The sequence below is a fragment of the Eschrichtius robustus genome, chromosome 12, assembly GCF_028021215.1.
Source record: "Eschrichtius robustus isolate mEscRob2 chromosome 12, mEscRob2.pri, whole genome shotgun sequence".
In the NCBI taxonomy this organism is placed as follows: domain Eukaryota; kingdom Metazoa; phylum Chordata; class Mammalia; order Artiodactyla; family Eschrichtiidae; genus Eschrichtius; species Eschrichtius robustus.
The window spans coordinates 28,530,196-28,544,307 of record NC_090835.1 but is presented as its reverse complement, the minus strand read 5'-3'; the positions used below and the strand labels follow the sequence as shown (position 1 = coordinate 28,544,307).

At 39.4% G+C, this 14,112-nt stretch overlaps 1 protein-coding gene across 5 annotated transcripts in view; it reads right to left on the bottom strand.

The window, feature by feature from the left end:
- FHIT (fragile histidine triad diadenosine triphosphatase) overlaps positions 1-13,855 on the bottom strand; it is a 1,501,152-nt gene extending 1,487,297 nt beyond the window's left edge. For all 5 annotated transcript variants that reach the window (XM_068557818.1, XM_068557827.1, XM_068557828.1 and 2 more), the window contains exon 1: positions 13,733-13,855. The gene's annotated coding sequence lies outside the window, so the exon portion shown is untranslated. The remainder of the gene's footprint in view (positions 1-13,732) is intronic.
- Positions 13,856-14,112: the final 257 nt, after the last annotated feature.

The window sequence follows — 14,112 nt, the reverse complement described above, 5'->3', positions numbered from 1 at the left end:
GTGCAGCCACTATGGAGAACAGTATGGAGGTTCCTTAAAAAACTAAAAATAGTCACCATATGATCCAGCAATCCCACTCCTGGGCATATATCTGAACAAACATATAATTCAAAAAGATACAAGCACCTCTATATTCATAGCAGCACTATTCACAATAGCCAGGACATGGAAACAACCTAAATGTCCGTTGATAGATAAATGGTTAAAGAAGGTATGACACATATATACAATAGAATATTACCCAGCCATAAGAAAGAATGAAATAATGCCACTTGCAGCAATATGGATGGAACCAGAGATTATCATACTAAGTGAAGGAAATCAGAAAGAGAAAGACAAATACCATATGATATCACTTATATGTGGAATCTAAAATATGACACAAATGAAATTCTATGAAATAGAAACAGACTCACAGACACAGAGAACAGACTTGTGGTTGCCAAGGGGGAAGTGGGATGGGAGAGGGATGGAGTGGGAGTTTGGGGTTAGCAGATGCAAACTATTATATATAGAATGGATAAACAACAAGGTCCTACTGTATAGTGCAGGGAAAACTATACTCAGTATTCTGTGATAAACCATAATGGAAAAGAATATTAAAAAAAGAATGTATATATATGTATAACTGAATCACTCTGCTGTATAGCAGAAGTTAACACAACGTTGTAAATCAACTATATTTCAATTAAAAAAAAAAAAAAAAACAGAATGGCAACATAGTAGAAGCCACAAAGAACTAGAACCTTGCTATTCCAAGTGTGACCCATCTTCCACATCTGCATCACCCGGGAGCTAGCCAGAAATGCAGAAGCTTCTGGTCAAACCACCCTTGCATATAATCCCAGCCAGGCCCTGACCCGTAAGAGTTGGACCCAGCTGTTTCATCTGCACTAGGAAGCCAAATGCAGCTAATTCTTCTGGGCCAGGGAGATGTTGGTCTGTTGCCTTGTGGAAGTTCAAGAGACTAGAGGAAGCTTTCTGTCCTGCATAGAGGGGCCAAGAGAGGTCCTCAGCTGTAGATTTATCTGTGGCCACTGGCTGCTGAAGCTTCCTGTCCTTGCTTTTACCCCCTCAGCTGGCAGAACCCAGCAACTGGGATTTCAAACTGCAGTGGCCACCTGTTGCTTTTGTATCCCCAGTATCACTTCCCCACTTATGAAGGTATCGGCACCTCCCATTAATCAGGCCTCTCTGTGTACAGAGCCATGTAAGCTGTGTCCAGCACAACTCCAGAGGGCACCATTCACATACATATTTGTGAAACAAAAAACAAAAACCTTCCCTTTCCCTCCACCCAACCATCTTCTTGTTGTTATACCTCTTCCATACCCTCCACATTTGTCATGCGCGCATTTTTCCCTGCTCTCCTGCAGATCACAACCTCTTCCCTCACTAGGTTCATTCCTGGGAGAGGTTGGACAGAGACTGCCAATGTTTCAGGGTTGAGAAAAACAACCTTATTCCAGCAGGTTCCTCTGCCTGTCCTCAGGGCTCCAAGCACATACACAGACTCCAGCTTCTAGGTATCACTCAAGCATCTCCTGGCACAACCAAGCAAGTACTGTCCTGCAGTAAATGTGGAGACAGCAGTGAGGATTTTTTTTATGTTTTCAAAACTGAATACATGCAAAGGAGCCTTCAAGTCCTGCAAAAAATAAAAATTTTGTCCATATCACATACTACAAACTTCAGTGCTTAAATGACTGTAGACCATACTCTCCTCCAGCCTATGCTCAACTAAAATACGCATGCATTAAACCTCATGAGGAAGCACTGATACTTCCACATTATCTGTGATGGGTTTTAGCTCCAATAGCTGTGAGCCTGAGAAACTGCAAAATACATTGAATTTTCATGGAAACCTGATTGTTAATAAAAAGAGGTAAATCCATAATGAGCAACACTAATAAATACATAAAAAGATTCAGAAAGAGTCTTTAAGTTCCAGAATACTGTCAACGAGTGCCTTTTGTGAACCTCTTAACCAGTTTCTCAATTTTTTTTTCTATGCCTACTTATTTATCATTACAAGAAAACCTTGGCATACATGCAAATTCCCCCAAAATATGTAATTTTTAAACTGTATTAAACCCGCCAGCAAAAACACTTTTCCCAGTCTTTCTCTTTTTCTCTCTATTAAGTCAACACAGTAGAAAAATAAAACTACTACATTGTGAAATGACCTTCTAGTGAGCAGAGAAGCTTAGGAAATGCTGAAAAAGGAAACTGAGGTAGAGGGTAATATAAATTCAGGCCAAGAATCCTCCTGAAAACTGGATATAAAGTTCTAAATATAAATATTCAAGGGTGTGGCCAAGATGGCAGAGTAGGAAGACCTGAACTCATCTCCTCCTACAGACACATCAAAATTATAACTACTTACGGAGCAACTACTTATGAGAACAACCTGAAGACTAGCAAGAAAGATTTTCCACAACTAAAGGTATAAGAAGGAGTGACAACGAGAGGGTAGGAGGGGTGGAGGTGGAGATGCAGTTCCGTCCAGACCCACACTCCTGGGTGGGCAACCCACATATGGGAGGATAATCACAATTGTAGAGGTTCTCTTCAAGGAGCGACCTAGAGATTACCATACTAAGTGAAGTAAGTCAGTAAGTGAAGTAAGTCATATGATATCACTTATATGTGGAATCTAAAAAATGATACAAATAAACTTATTTATAGAACAGATACAGACTCACAGACAGAGAGAACAAACTTATGCTTACCAAAAGGAAGAGGTGGGGGGAAGGGATGAATTAGGAGTTTGGGATTAATAGATACACACTACTATATATAAAATAGATAAACAACAAGGTCCTACTGTATAGCGCAGGGAACTATATTCAATATCTTGTAATAACATATAATGGAAAAGAATCTAAATATACATATATGTGTGTATGTGTGTGTGTGTGTGTGTGTATATATATATATGTATATATCTAACTCAGCTGTACTCACTTTGCTGTACAGCTGAAGGTGACACAAAACTGTAAATCAACTATAGTTCAATTTTTTTTTTTTTTTTTTGGCTGTGTCGGGTCTTAGTTGTAGCACGCAGGATCTTCATTTGAGGCATGCGAGATCTTTCGTTGCAGTGTGCGCGCGAACTTCTCTCTAGTTGTGGCGCGCGGGTTCCCGAGCACGTGGGCTCTGTAGTTTGCGGCACACAGGCTCTCTAGTTGAGGGATGCAAGCTCAGTAGTTGTGGCGCCTGGGCTTAGTTGTCCTGCAGCATGTGGGATCTTAGTTCCCTAACCAGGGATTGAACCCACATCTCATGCATTGTAAGGCAGATTCTTTACCACTGGACCACCAGGGAAGTACCCCTGACCAGGGACTGAACACAGTCCACCGCAGTGAAAGCACTGAGTTCTAACCACTGGGTTGCCAGGGAATTCCCAACTATACTTCAATTTAAAAAAAGATACTAGGGAGCTAATTTGCCTGCTACAGCAATAATTATCCCCAAGCTTAGCACCATTATTTCAAGCACCCAACACAATGTCTGCCACATAATATGTACTCAATAAACACTTATCAGTGATTGAATTAATTAAAAAAAAAATTTTTACAGATAAGCAAAAGCTAAAAGAGTTTACCACCACTAAACAAGCTTCTCTAAGTGGAAAAGAAAAGACTACAACTAGAAATATGAAAATAATGAAAAGGAAAATCTCATTGGTGAAGTTACAGTAAAGGTAGTAAGTAGATCAACCACTTACAAAGCCAGTATGAAGGTTAAAAGACAAAAGTAGTTAAATCATCTATTTCCACAATAAGTAGTTAAGGGATACACAAAACAAAAAGATGTAAAATATGATGTCAAAACATTAAATGAAAAATCTCATATAAACAATCTAACTTAAAGGAACTAGAAAAAGAACAAACAAAACCCAAAGTTAGTAGAAGAAAAGAAATAATAAAGATCAGAGCAAAAGATAAATGAAATAGAGCCTAAATACAACAATAGAAAAGATCAATGAAACTGAGAGCTGATTCTTTGAAAAGATAAACAAACTTGATAAACTTTTAGCCAGACTCATCAAGAAAAAAAGAGAGAAGCTCAAATAAATAAAATCAGTTACAGCCAACACCACAGAAATACAAAGGATAAGAGATTGCTATGGGGACTTCCCTGGTGGTCCAGTGGTTAAGAATCCACCTTCCAACGCAGGGGATGCAGGTCTGATCCCTAGTCAGGGAACTAAGATCCAATATGCTGCGGGACAAATAAGCCCACGTGCTCTAGACCCCGCATGCTGCAACTACTGACCCCGCATGCCCTGGAGCCCATGTGCCACAGCTGGGGAGAAGCCCACACACTGCAACAAAGAGCCCGTGCACCGCAACAAAAGATCTCACATGCTGCAACAAAGATCCCACGTGCCACAACTAAGACCTGATGCAGCCAAATAAATAAATAAATATTTTTTTAAAAAAGAGATTACTATGAACAATTATATACTAATAAAATGGGCAACTATAAGAAGTGGATAAATTCCTAGAAAAATATAATCTCCCAAGACTAAATCAGGGAAAAATAGAAAATATGAACACACCAATTAATTGAATCTAATTTTAAAAAAAACTACCAACAAACAAAAGTCCAAGACCAGACAGCTTCAAAGTTGAATTCTACCAAACATTTAAAGAAGGGTTATCACCTAACCTTCTCAAACTATTCCGAAATTGAAGAAGATAGAACACTTCTGAACCCATTCTATAAGACTGGCATCCCCTTGATACCAAAATCAAAGACACTACACAAAAAAAAAGAAAATTATAGGCCAATACCACTGATGAACATAGATGCAAAAATTCTCAACAAAATATTAGCAAATCGCATTCAATAATATATTAAAAGGATCATACACCCTGATCAAGAGGGATTTATCCCAGGGATGCAAGGATAGCTTAACATCCACAGTTCAATGTGATACACCATATTAACAAATTGAAGAATAAAAGTCATATGATTATCACAAGTTTGTGAAAAAGCTTTTGACAAAATTCAACATCCATTTATGGCCAAAATTCTCAACAAAATGAGAATAGAGGGAACACACCTCAACATAATAAAAGCCATATATGACAAACCTACAGCCAACATCATACTCAGTGGTGAAAAGCTGAAAGCATTTCCTCTAAAATCAGGAACATGACAAGGATATCCACTCTCACCAGTTTTATTCAACAAATTATTGGAAGTCCTAGCCAGAACAATAAGACAATATAAATAAATAAATAAATGGAATCTAATTGGAAAGCAATAAATAAAACTGTCACTGTTTGCAGATTTCATTATATTTATGTATATAAAAAATATATAATACCTAATTATATATGTGTGTGTGTGTATATATATATATATATATATATATATATATATATTATTTTTTTTTTTGGTAAGCATGTATATTCCTAAAGAGCCCACCAAAAACTATTAGAACTGAAAAATGAATTTGGTAAAGCTGCAGGATACAAAATTAATACATGGAAATCTGCTGCATTTCTATATACTAACAGTGAAGTATCAGAGAAGTTAAGAAAACAATCCCATTTATAATTTCATCAAAAAGAATAAAACACCTAGGAATAAAGCTAACCAAAGAAGTAAAAGACTTAGAAAACTATAAGACACTGATGAAAGAAATTGAAGATGACACAAATAAATGGAAAGATATACCACGCTTATGGATTGGAAGAATTAATATCATTAAAATCACCATACTACCCAAGGCAAGTCTACAGATTCAATGCAATCTCTATCAACTGGAACAAATAATTCTAAAGCATGTAAGGAAATACAAAAGACCCTGAATAGGCAAAATGATCTTTAGAAAGAAGAACAAATCACACTCCCTGATTTCAAACTGTACTAGAAAGCTACAGTAATCAAAACAGTATGGTAGTAGCACAAAAACAGACACATAGATCAATGGAACAGAATAGAGAGCTCAGAAATAAACCAACACACTTATGGTCAGTTAATCTACAACAAAGGAGGCAAGAATACACAATGGAGAAAAGATAGTCTCTTCAACAAGTGGTGCTGGGAAAACTGGACAGCTACATGCAATAGAATCAGACTGAACTACTTTCTCATACCATATAGAAAAGTAAACTCAAAATGGATTACAGACTTTAATGTAAGATTTGAAACCATAAAAATCCTGGAAGAAAACAGAGGCAGTACACTCTTCAACATTGGTCTTAGAAATATTTTTTTAGATGTCTCCTCAGGCAAGGGAAACATTAAAAAAAAAATAAACAAATGGGACTACATCAATCTAAAAAGCTTTTGCACAGTGAAGGAAACTATCAACAACATGAAAAGGCAGCCTACTGAATGGGAGAAGATATTTACAAACAATATATCTGATAAGGGGTTAATGTCCCAAATATACAAAGAATTTATGCAACTCAACATCAAAAAAAAAAACCCAACAACAAAAACCAACCCATTAACAAATGGGCAGAGGACCTGAATTGACATTTTTCCAAAGAAGGCATACAGAGAGCCAAGAGACACATGAAAAGACACTCAACATCACTAATCATCAGGGAAATGCATATAAAAACAACATGAGATACCACCTCACACCTGTCAGAATGGCTATCATCAAAAAGACATCAAATAACAAGTGTTGGAGAGGATGAGGAGAAAAGGGAACCCTCATGCATTGTCAGTGGTATTGTAAATTGGTGCAGCCACTATGGAAACAGTATGGAGGTTCCTCAAAACATTAAAAAATAGAACTGCCTTATGATCCAGCAATTTCATTTCTGGGAATCTACCCAAAGAAAACAAAAACACAAATTTGAAAAGATATATGTACTCCAGTGTTCATTGCAACATTATTTACAGTAGCCAAGATATGGAAGCAACCTACGTGTCCACTGATAGATGAATGGATACAGAAGATGTGATACACCCACACACACACACAACGGAATACTACTCAGCCATAAAAGATGAAATCTTGCCATTTTCAACAATATGGGTGCATCTAGAAGATATGCTAAGTGAAATAAGGCAGAGAAAGATAAATCCTGCATTATCTCACTTATATGTGGAATAGAAAAAACAAAAGAAGCAAGCAAACAAAACAAAACAGAAAAACAGACTCATGGATACAGAAAACAAGTATGTGGTTGCCAGAAGGCAGATGGGTGAGGGGGTCAGCAAAAAAGGTGAAGGGGATTAAAAGGTACAAACCTCCAGCCATATAAGAAATAAGTCTATACTTCAATAAAGATGTTTAAAAAAAAAAAAAAAAAGAAAGAAATAAGTCACAAGGATGTAATAAACAGCATAAGGAATATGGTCAATAATATTGCAATAACTTTGTATGTGGACAAATGGTTACTCGACTTATCTTGGTGATCATTTCATAATGGATGAAAATATCAAGTAATTACGTAGTACACCTGAAACTATCATAATAGTGTATGTCAACTATATTTCAATAAAAAATAGAAATTACTTTCATGAAGAAAATATATATATATTCAGGTACAAACATAAGAATACACATTTTCTATGGAGGAAAAAAATTTTAAAGGAAAGGGGTCCTATATATTATGGATAATCCAGAAAATTAAAGGCATTTAATCAAATTAGCTTAATTGTTCCACCCTAAAATGGTAGATGGAAGTAATTTTAAAGAAAAAAAAGACAGAAAGAAACCCATCTTTATAATTGGCAGCCTCTCTGGAAGTGGTTCCTTTTAAACTACTGAATTAGAATGTAAGAATGTTACTAGTAAAAATGGGTTGTATTTTATCTGAACAATAGTTTAAGCCTTTTCAATAACATGGCCACAGCTCATGAAAACATGTAACTCAGTTTCTTTTGAACATGGTTTTCATGGGTTAATAACTTTTTTTTTAGCTCTGAGGAATGGAACAAACTAAATACCAGAAAGAGAAAAGCAGCCTGAAACTCAACATTAAGGAGAATCCTGACTAGGGTAAGCACAGCTAGAGATAAAAAGGGTTAGAATGGGGATGTCCTAGTAAAGTAATCTCAAAGGTAACCCAGGGCACAACCTACAGTTAGTTCATCAGATTCCAAGAGAGATTTGTGACTAGGCTTATTATCTTTTCCACTCCCAAAGACTTCAGCTACTTTCCAGATATTTCATTCCCCACCCAGGCCCTTAGACTGTACTTGATTTATTTTGTGATGTTACGTTTTTTAAAATCAATGGTTCTCAATCCTAGATGCACTTCATTATAACCTGGGAAACTTAAAAAAGAAATTATCAACGCCTACCTCCCCTCCCGCACTCTGATTTAATTTATCTGGATGGGACCAGCCCCAGGTGATTCTAACTTGCAACAAGGGTTAAGAATCACTGGTTGGAGAACAATCCAAACAGGTTAAAATTATGTAAAGAAGGAGGCACTATATTTGGGCTAAATAAATTTACAAGGCAAGGCGAGGTGCCTCAAGTTCCTGCAATCACATATAAGATGGTACTTTCAGGATCCCAGATTTTTTTCCATCAAATTAAGAGACTCAACTGCTGAGAGAAATCTATTTGCCCATAATGTTCAAATTTTTACAAAGTTCAGCACTTCACCTGTGAGACAGAAGCAAAAACAGTAGAATTAAAGGTAATCTATTCCACCTAGTATTCAAAATGTGATAAACAAGGAAATGTGGAGCAGGGTGCATAATATTATGATTTTTACTAATAACCATAAGAGTAAAATCAAAGCTACCATTTACTGAGTGCCAATTACTGTATTAAGCACAGTAACCCTTTCCAAGGGTGACCCCATTGAAAATTTAAAACATGATTAAAGCAACAGAAATTATTACCCCCCTTTCACAGATAATAAGGAAATAGAGGCTCAAAGAGATTACCTCACTTTCCCCAGAGTCACACAGCAAATAAGTGGAAAAACCAAGATTAGAATCCAGGTCTTCTGCTCTCTAGAGTCCATTCCCTTAATCACCATTATCTCTGACCTAGAACACTGAAGAGTCTCCTAAGTACTTGCTACTCAAAGTATAGTCCATAGACCAGCAGCATCAGCCTGTTAGAAACAGTGAATCTCTGGCCCATTCCAGATCTGCTGAATCAGACTCCACATTTTAAGATCAGCGGGAGATTCACATGCACATTAAAGTTAAAGAAACGCAGGACTATATGGTTTTCCCACATTATTACTTCACACAAATTCATCATCCATACTGCATCCAAAGTCTTTAAAAAACAAATCCAATAATTTTATTTCTCCACTTAAGACTTTTAAACGGTTCCACAAATACCCTTGGAATAAAGTCCAAAATTCTTTTACCATACAGATAACTGGACTCTGCATAATATCACCCAGGCCTGCCTCTGCAGCCTCATCTCTCCCACCTCCCCCATTCAGTGATTTGTATAACCCAAGCACAAAGACTTTTCTGCTCATCAAATCCCAACACACTCTACCTTCCTTGCTTCTTTCCTTCAAGTTCTTCCCTGCTTAGAATATACCACAACCCACCACCATGACCACCTCCATGTCAGCCACATTCAAGGCTGTATCTCCAATGCATAACAGTGCAGTGCCTGGCACAGAGCTAGGAGCAGGATAAATGTGCTCAATAAATACATGCTTAAGACAACTCGACTGAGGGCCTCATCTGTTTCCTTCGTTCATCTGCTCTTTGCTCTTGCTATGATCCTCATTTCATTTCTCCTTCCCTGTCCCCGGCATCACCCCTCTTCTGTAACTCACCTCTCTATCAGTAACCTCATGGCTACTGAAGTTGTCACCTTTAGAAAGAAGCACTGCTGTGTCCACATAGCCACTGCCCCGGGATTACTCACCAGCTGGATAACAACTGCTTCACTTTAACCCTGAGGCTCCTGGGATAGGCCCAGTCCTTTCTAGAAGTGGAGAGAAGGCCCTACTGACTGCTTTTCAACCCAAGATTTAATATATAGATGAAACCAGAGATCAGGGACCTCTCAGCAGTCAATGCAGAGCCAAAAGCTTCACTATCTCTCTGCCTACACAAGACAGTTTCACTGAGCTGACAAGATGGATTATCAAGAGTTGCAGTTAACTTCATAGTTTATATGTGATGGCCAAGCTTGCTACTCTAAGAAAACAAATGACAGATCCTTTTATAAAACAGACATCTGCCTCCAGTTTAAATCCTGAGTAAATATATTTTCATATACACGTTTACATTAATAATGACAAAAATGAGATCTATTCATCTATTAAATGCAAGCTATTGAGCACCTGACATGCTCAAAGCTTTAAACACACTATCTTATTTAACCTTTATCGTCACTTTATGCGGTAGAATGCTTATTATCCTTGTTTTACAGAAGAGGAAACCAAGGGCTTACTAACATGCCTAAGAGGCAGGGCTGGGATTTGAGTCATAGGCCTTCAGACTACCACTCTCTATTGCTTCTCTATGTTTTGCTATTTGGATCACTTTCTCATCTTAGAAGTCACAGACCTGGACATTCCCAAAGCAACAGTCCCTCAGAGGATGACCTCAAAAGCTGAGATTTTTCTCTGTAATGTAGACAGTGAAAGTAACCTGCTACAGCTTGTATTTCAAAGCTGCCTTTCTGCATTAAAAGAGAAAACTGAGATTCGGGGGGAAATGTGGGAATAGAGCTCAAAGGTGCTTATGAATGCAATTCCACAAATACTTTTTCCGTGTCTACTAGTGGTCAGGCACTTTGCTGGAAGCAGACTGATCAGACTGTCATTTAGGAGAGTGCTGGTGGGACAGAGGGTGACCAGGAGAACATCTCCCATAGTGACTATCTCAGGAACGTTTACCCAGTAATTTATAAAACTGCTACTTTATTATCTAATTATGTAGAAATCATCTTTCACACACAAGAGGTGAGAGTAATCTGCTTTATTATCTGTGAATACATAATTGAAAGAGCCAATGTGTCTTCTAAAACAAAAGTTTTATATAATTCAAACAACTCATGTGTTCATTTATGTTATCCTGTATTAGAGGGTTAGATTTTCACATATGTGAATGCAAACACAATGTCAGATTTTGTTCTCATGCCTTACAGGACAAAAGAGAAAAGAGTATTGGGAGCCAAGACAAGACTAATTCCCAAAATACAAATGGAACATACTGAAGCTGCATGTACATTAAAAGAAAGATAGCTGCATGTACACAGAAACATTTCCTAAAGCATTCCACCAAACATGTACAGGAATAAGGCAAGGACAAGGATACTAAAAGAAAGCATGAGCCTGAAAGGTCACATACAGGACTATGAGGCCTCCAGAACCCTGCCTCCTTGCAGAAACAGAATGCTTCTGATACAAGGGCATAAGATGAAGGCTGTGAATCATGTTGTACCTCAATTCCCTAATTTTTAAAATGAAAAAGTTAGATTAGATGATTTATAAGGTCCTTCTAGCCCTAACCCATTAGCTACTTTTCATCCATGAGGCCCTGTACCTGAAGAGAGATGAGCTATATGTTCAGAAAACATTTGTTGAATTCATGAAATATTACAACCTTACCAATAATAAGAAAAGAGACTTTACAACAATTGGTCCTGGTCTGTGGCCTAGAAAGAACAAATCAGGAGAGAAACCATTATCTAAACAGCTTCACATATGGCGTCCCTGCTAGCTGTCTGCTGGTAGAATGAAAATAACCCTGGACTTGGAAACAAGACGTTTGGGTCTAGTCTCATCCCTGACACAGACCAGCTGTGTGACCTTGGGCAAACTGCTTCACCACCTGCACCAGTTTCCTCATCTCTAAAATAAAGGTATTATAAAACTCTATATAGCTAACATTTGTGGAACCTCTACTATATACCAGGAACTGTTCCAAGATCTTTGCCTTAGATTTAAATGATCTCAAAGGTTTTTGCAGCACTATCGTTCAGTGTTTAACTACAGAGGCAACATGGTATAGTGGAAAGATTCCAAATTCCGTACTCAGAAAGCTCGGGCTCCCTCCACCTCCATAAGATAGAGTCTTTTTCTAAGCAGAGTCGGTCAAGCAGACTGGGTTACAATCTCGGTAGTTCTATTCACTAGCTTAGTTAACTTCGACACGTTGCTTAACTTTCCTATTTCCTAGCCTTAGTTTTCTAATATGGAAAATGCATATGAAAATGGCTATTTCTCTCATATAGCTCTTGAGAGGTTTAAACTATAACTAAATGTAATATCTATTTATTTATAAAACATACATTACATTTTATTACTAGGTGTGTGACCGTGTACAAATCGTCTTCTCAAGTTTTTTTCTTATCTACAAATGGGAGATACAGTATTAAGAGACAGTGTGAACATGCTCTGTAAACTGTTGAGTGTTAGCACTGTTTGAAAGCATGCATAATTCCTTTCTAAGATACTTAGAAAAGCGTATACAATAAACCCCCACGTAGTACTTGGAAGAGCGTATACAATCAAACACAACAAAAACACATTTTTCTAAACATATTTCACTACACCCGGCTCGCAGCTAGTGGACGCAGGACAGGCAGCCTAGAACGCAGGGCCATATGGAATTTGTAGTTCCGAATCAAGGGGCTGCTCCAAAGGACTGCTGGAAGTGAGACTTCAACTCCCAGGAGACACCTCGCCAAGCCAAATGACACGCTGGGAGGTGGAGTACCAGCCCTCCGGGAAACTAGAGGCGGGACTACAACTCCCAGAAGCCTCCGCTGCCCGGGCCGCCGGCAGTAAGATGGAGCCAGAAAATGGAGAGTTCAGGTACAGGAACTTAACAGGTGCGAGTCGGGGCCGCTTTCGGTAGTCCCGGACCCAGCAAGGGTCAGAGCCTTTCTAACATGACCACTGGCTGTATTCTATGCTGATCCCAAGCACAGTTCTGAGAGACGCACAATAATAAAGGAGTAAGTTTGCATGTGGCAAACTTTCACAAGCAAGACTTCATCTAGAGTTCAGCTCCTGGAGCTCCTTGGGCCACTTGGGCAGGGAGCGTTAAGTTCTTTTTTCCCCGGTAAGCACTGTGAGTGGCTGGTCATACAGCAGAGGCAGAATTTGATCCTAGAGAGGAAGCTGCAAATCCAGCTCCAGTTCCACTAACCGGCCTTTTTCTCCCACATGAACACAACTTAAAAATCCCCGCATGTTTTTCATATAAAAACTACATTAAGCCATAAAATAGATGTAAGGAAATCCAACAGAGTACTTATTTCTCCCACCATAATGAATTATTTTTTGTGTCTTTTCAATACCAAATGTAAAATTCTCTCCCAAAATATTGCCTTCCCCGTGTCCTGACGCTCCTCTCCTGGACACTTGTTCAAACCCTCCTCCCTCCTCCTGCGGAAACCAGAGCTGTATGTTTAACACACATCTGTTGGGGCAGAGAGTCCTGCTACTTGACAATAAAACTGAAAAAAATCCAGAAGCGGCCAGTGCCAACTACACTACCAGAGCCAGAAGCTGGGGCGTCCCTGGAACCGCTGGCATGCCCCCATGCCTCAGTTTACCCACTTACAAAATGCGGCGGAGGAGGGGCGGGTTAGGGTTAGGGCCGGTGCTCAGGAACTGGCCGTGAGAAGGTTCGGTGAGGTGGGAGGGTCCTCCCGACAGACCCCCCACTACCTCCCAACGAGCTGCGTGGACCCAGTCAGTCCCCGCTCCACTGGACCGCCGGAGTAATGACCAGACGCGCGCGGAAACCCGGATCTGAGCCACAGAAACACTGGTCGACTTGGGCTTGCCCCCGCCCCTACCTTCCAAGATCTTGGCAGCTGGGAAGTGAAAAGCAGAGGGAGAGAGCACGGGGCAGAAGCAGCTCCTGGGCGTGTGCCCACGGGAGTGGCTGCCTGAGGGACCCGGGAGCAGAGGGCAAAAAGTCCCTCCACTGGACGGAGCGAAGCAAGGACTACAACTCCCAAACGGCCCCGCGGCGGGGAAAGGGACCCAACATGGCTACTCGTCTGGGAACAGACGCGCGGGCCAATAGGCGCAGAGCACGTGCCTACACCGGGCCAATCAAAAGCCATAATGACAAAAATCCCGGTTTAGGGGGCGGGAAACACTGTCGCTCTCTGGAAAGAAGCTGAGGTGAGAATCCCCTCAGAAAGGGATTTCGTCGTAATCCACACAATCT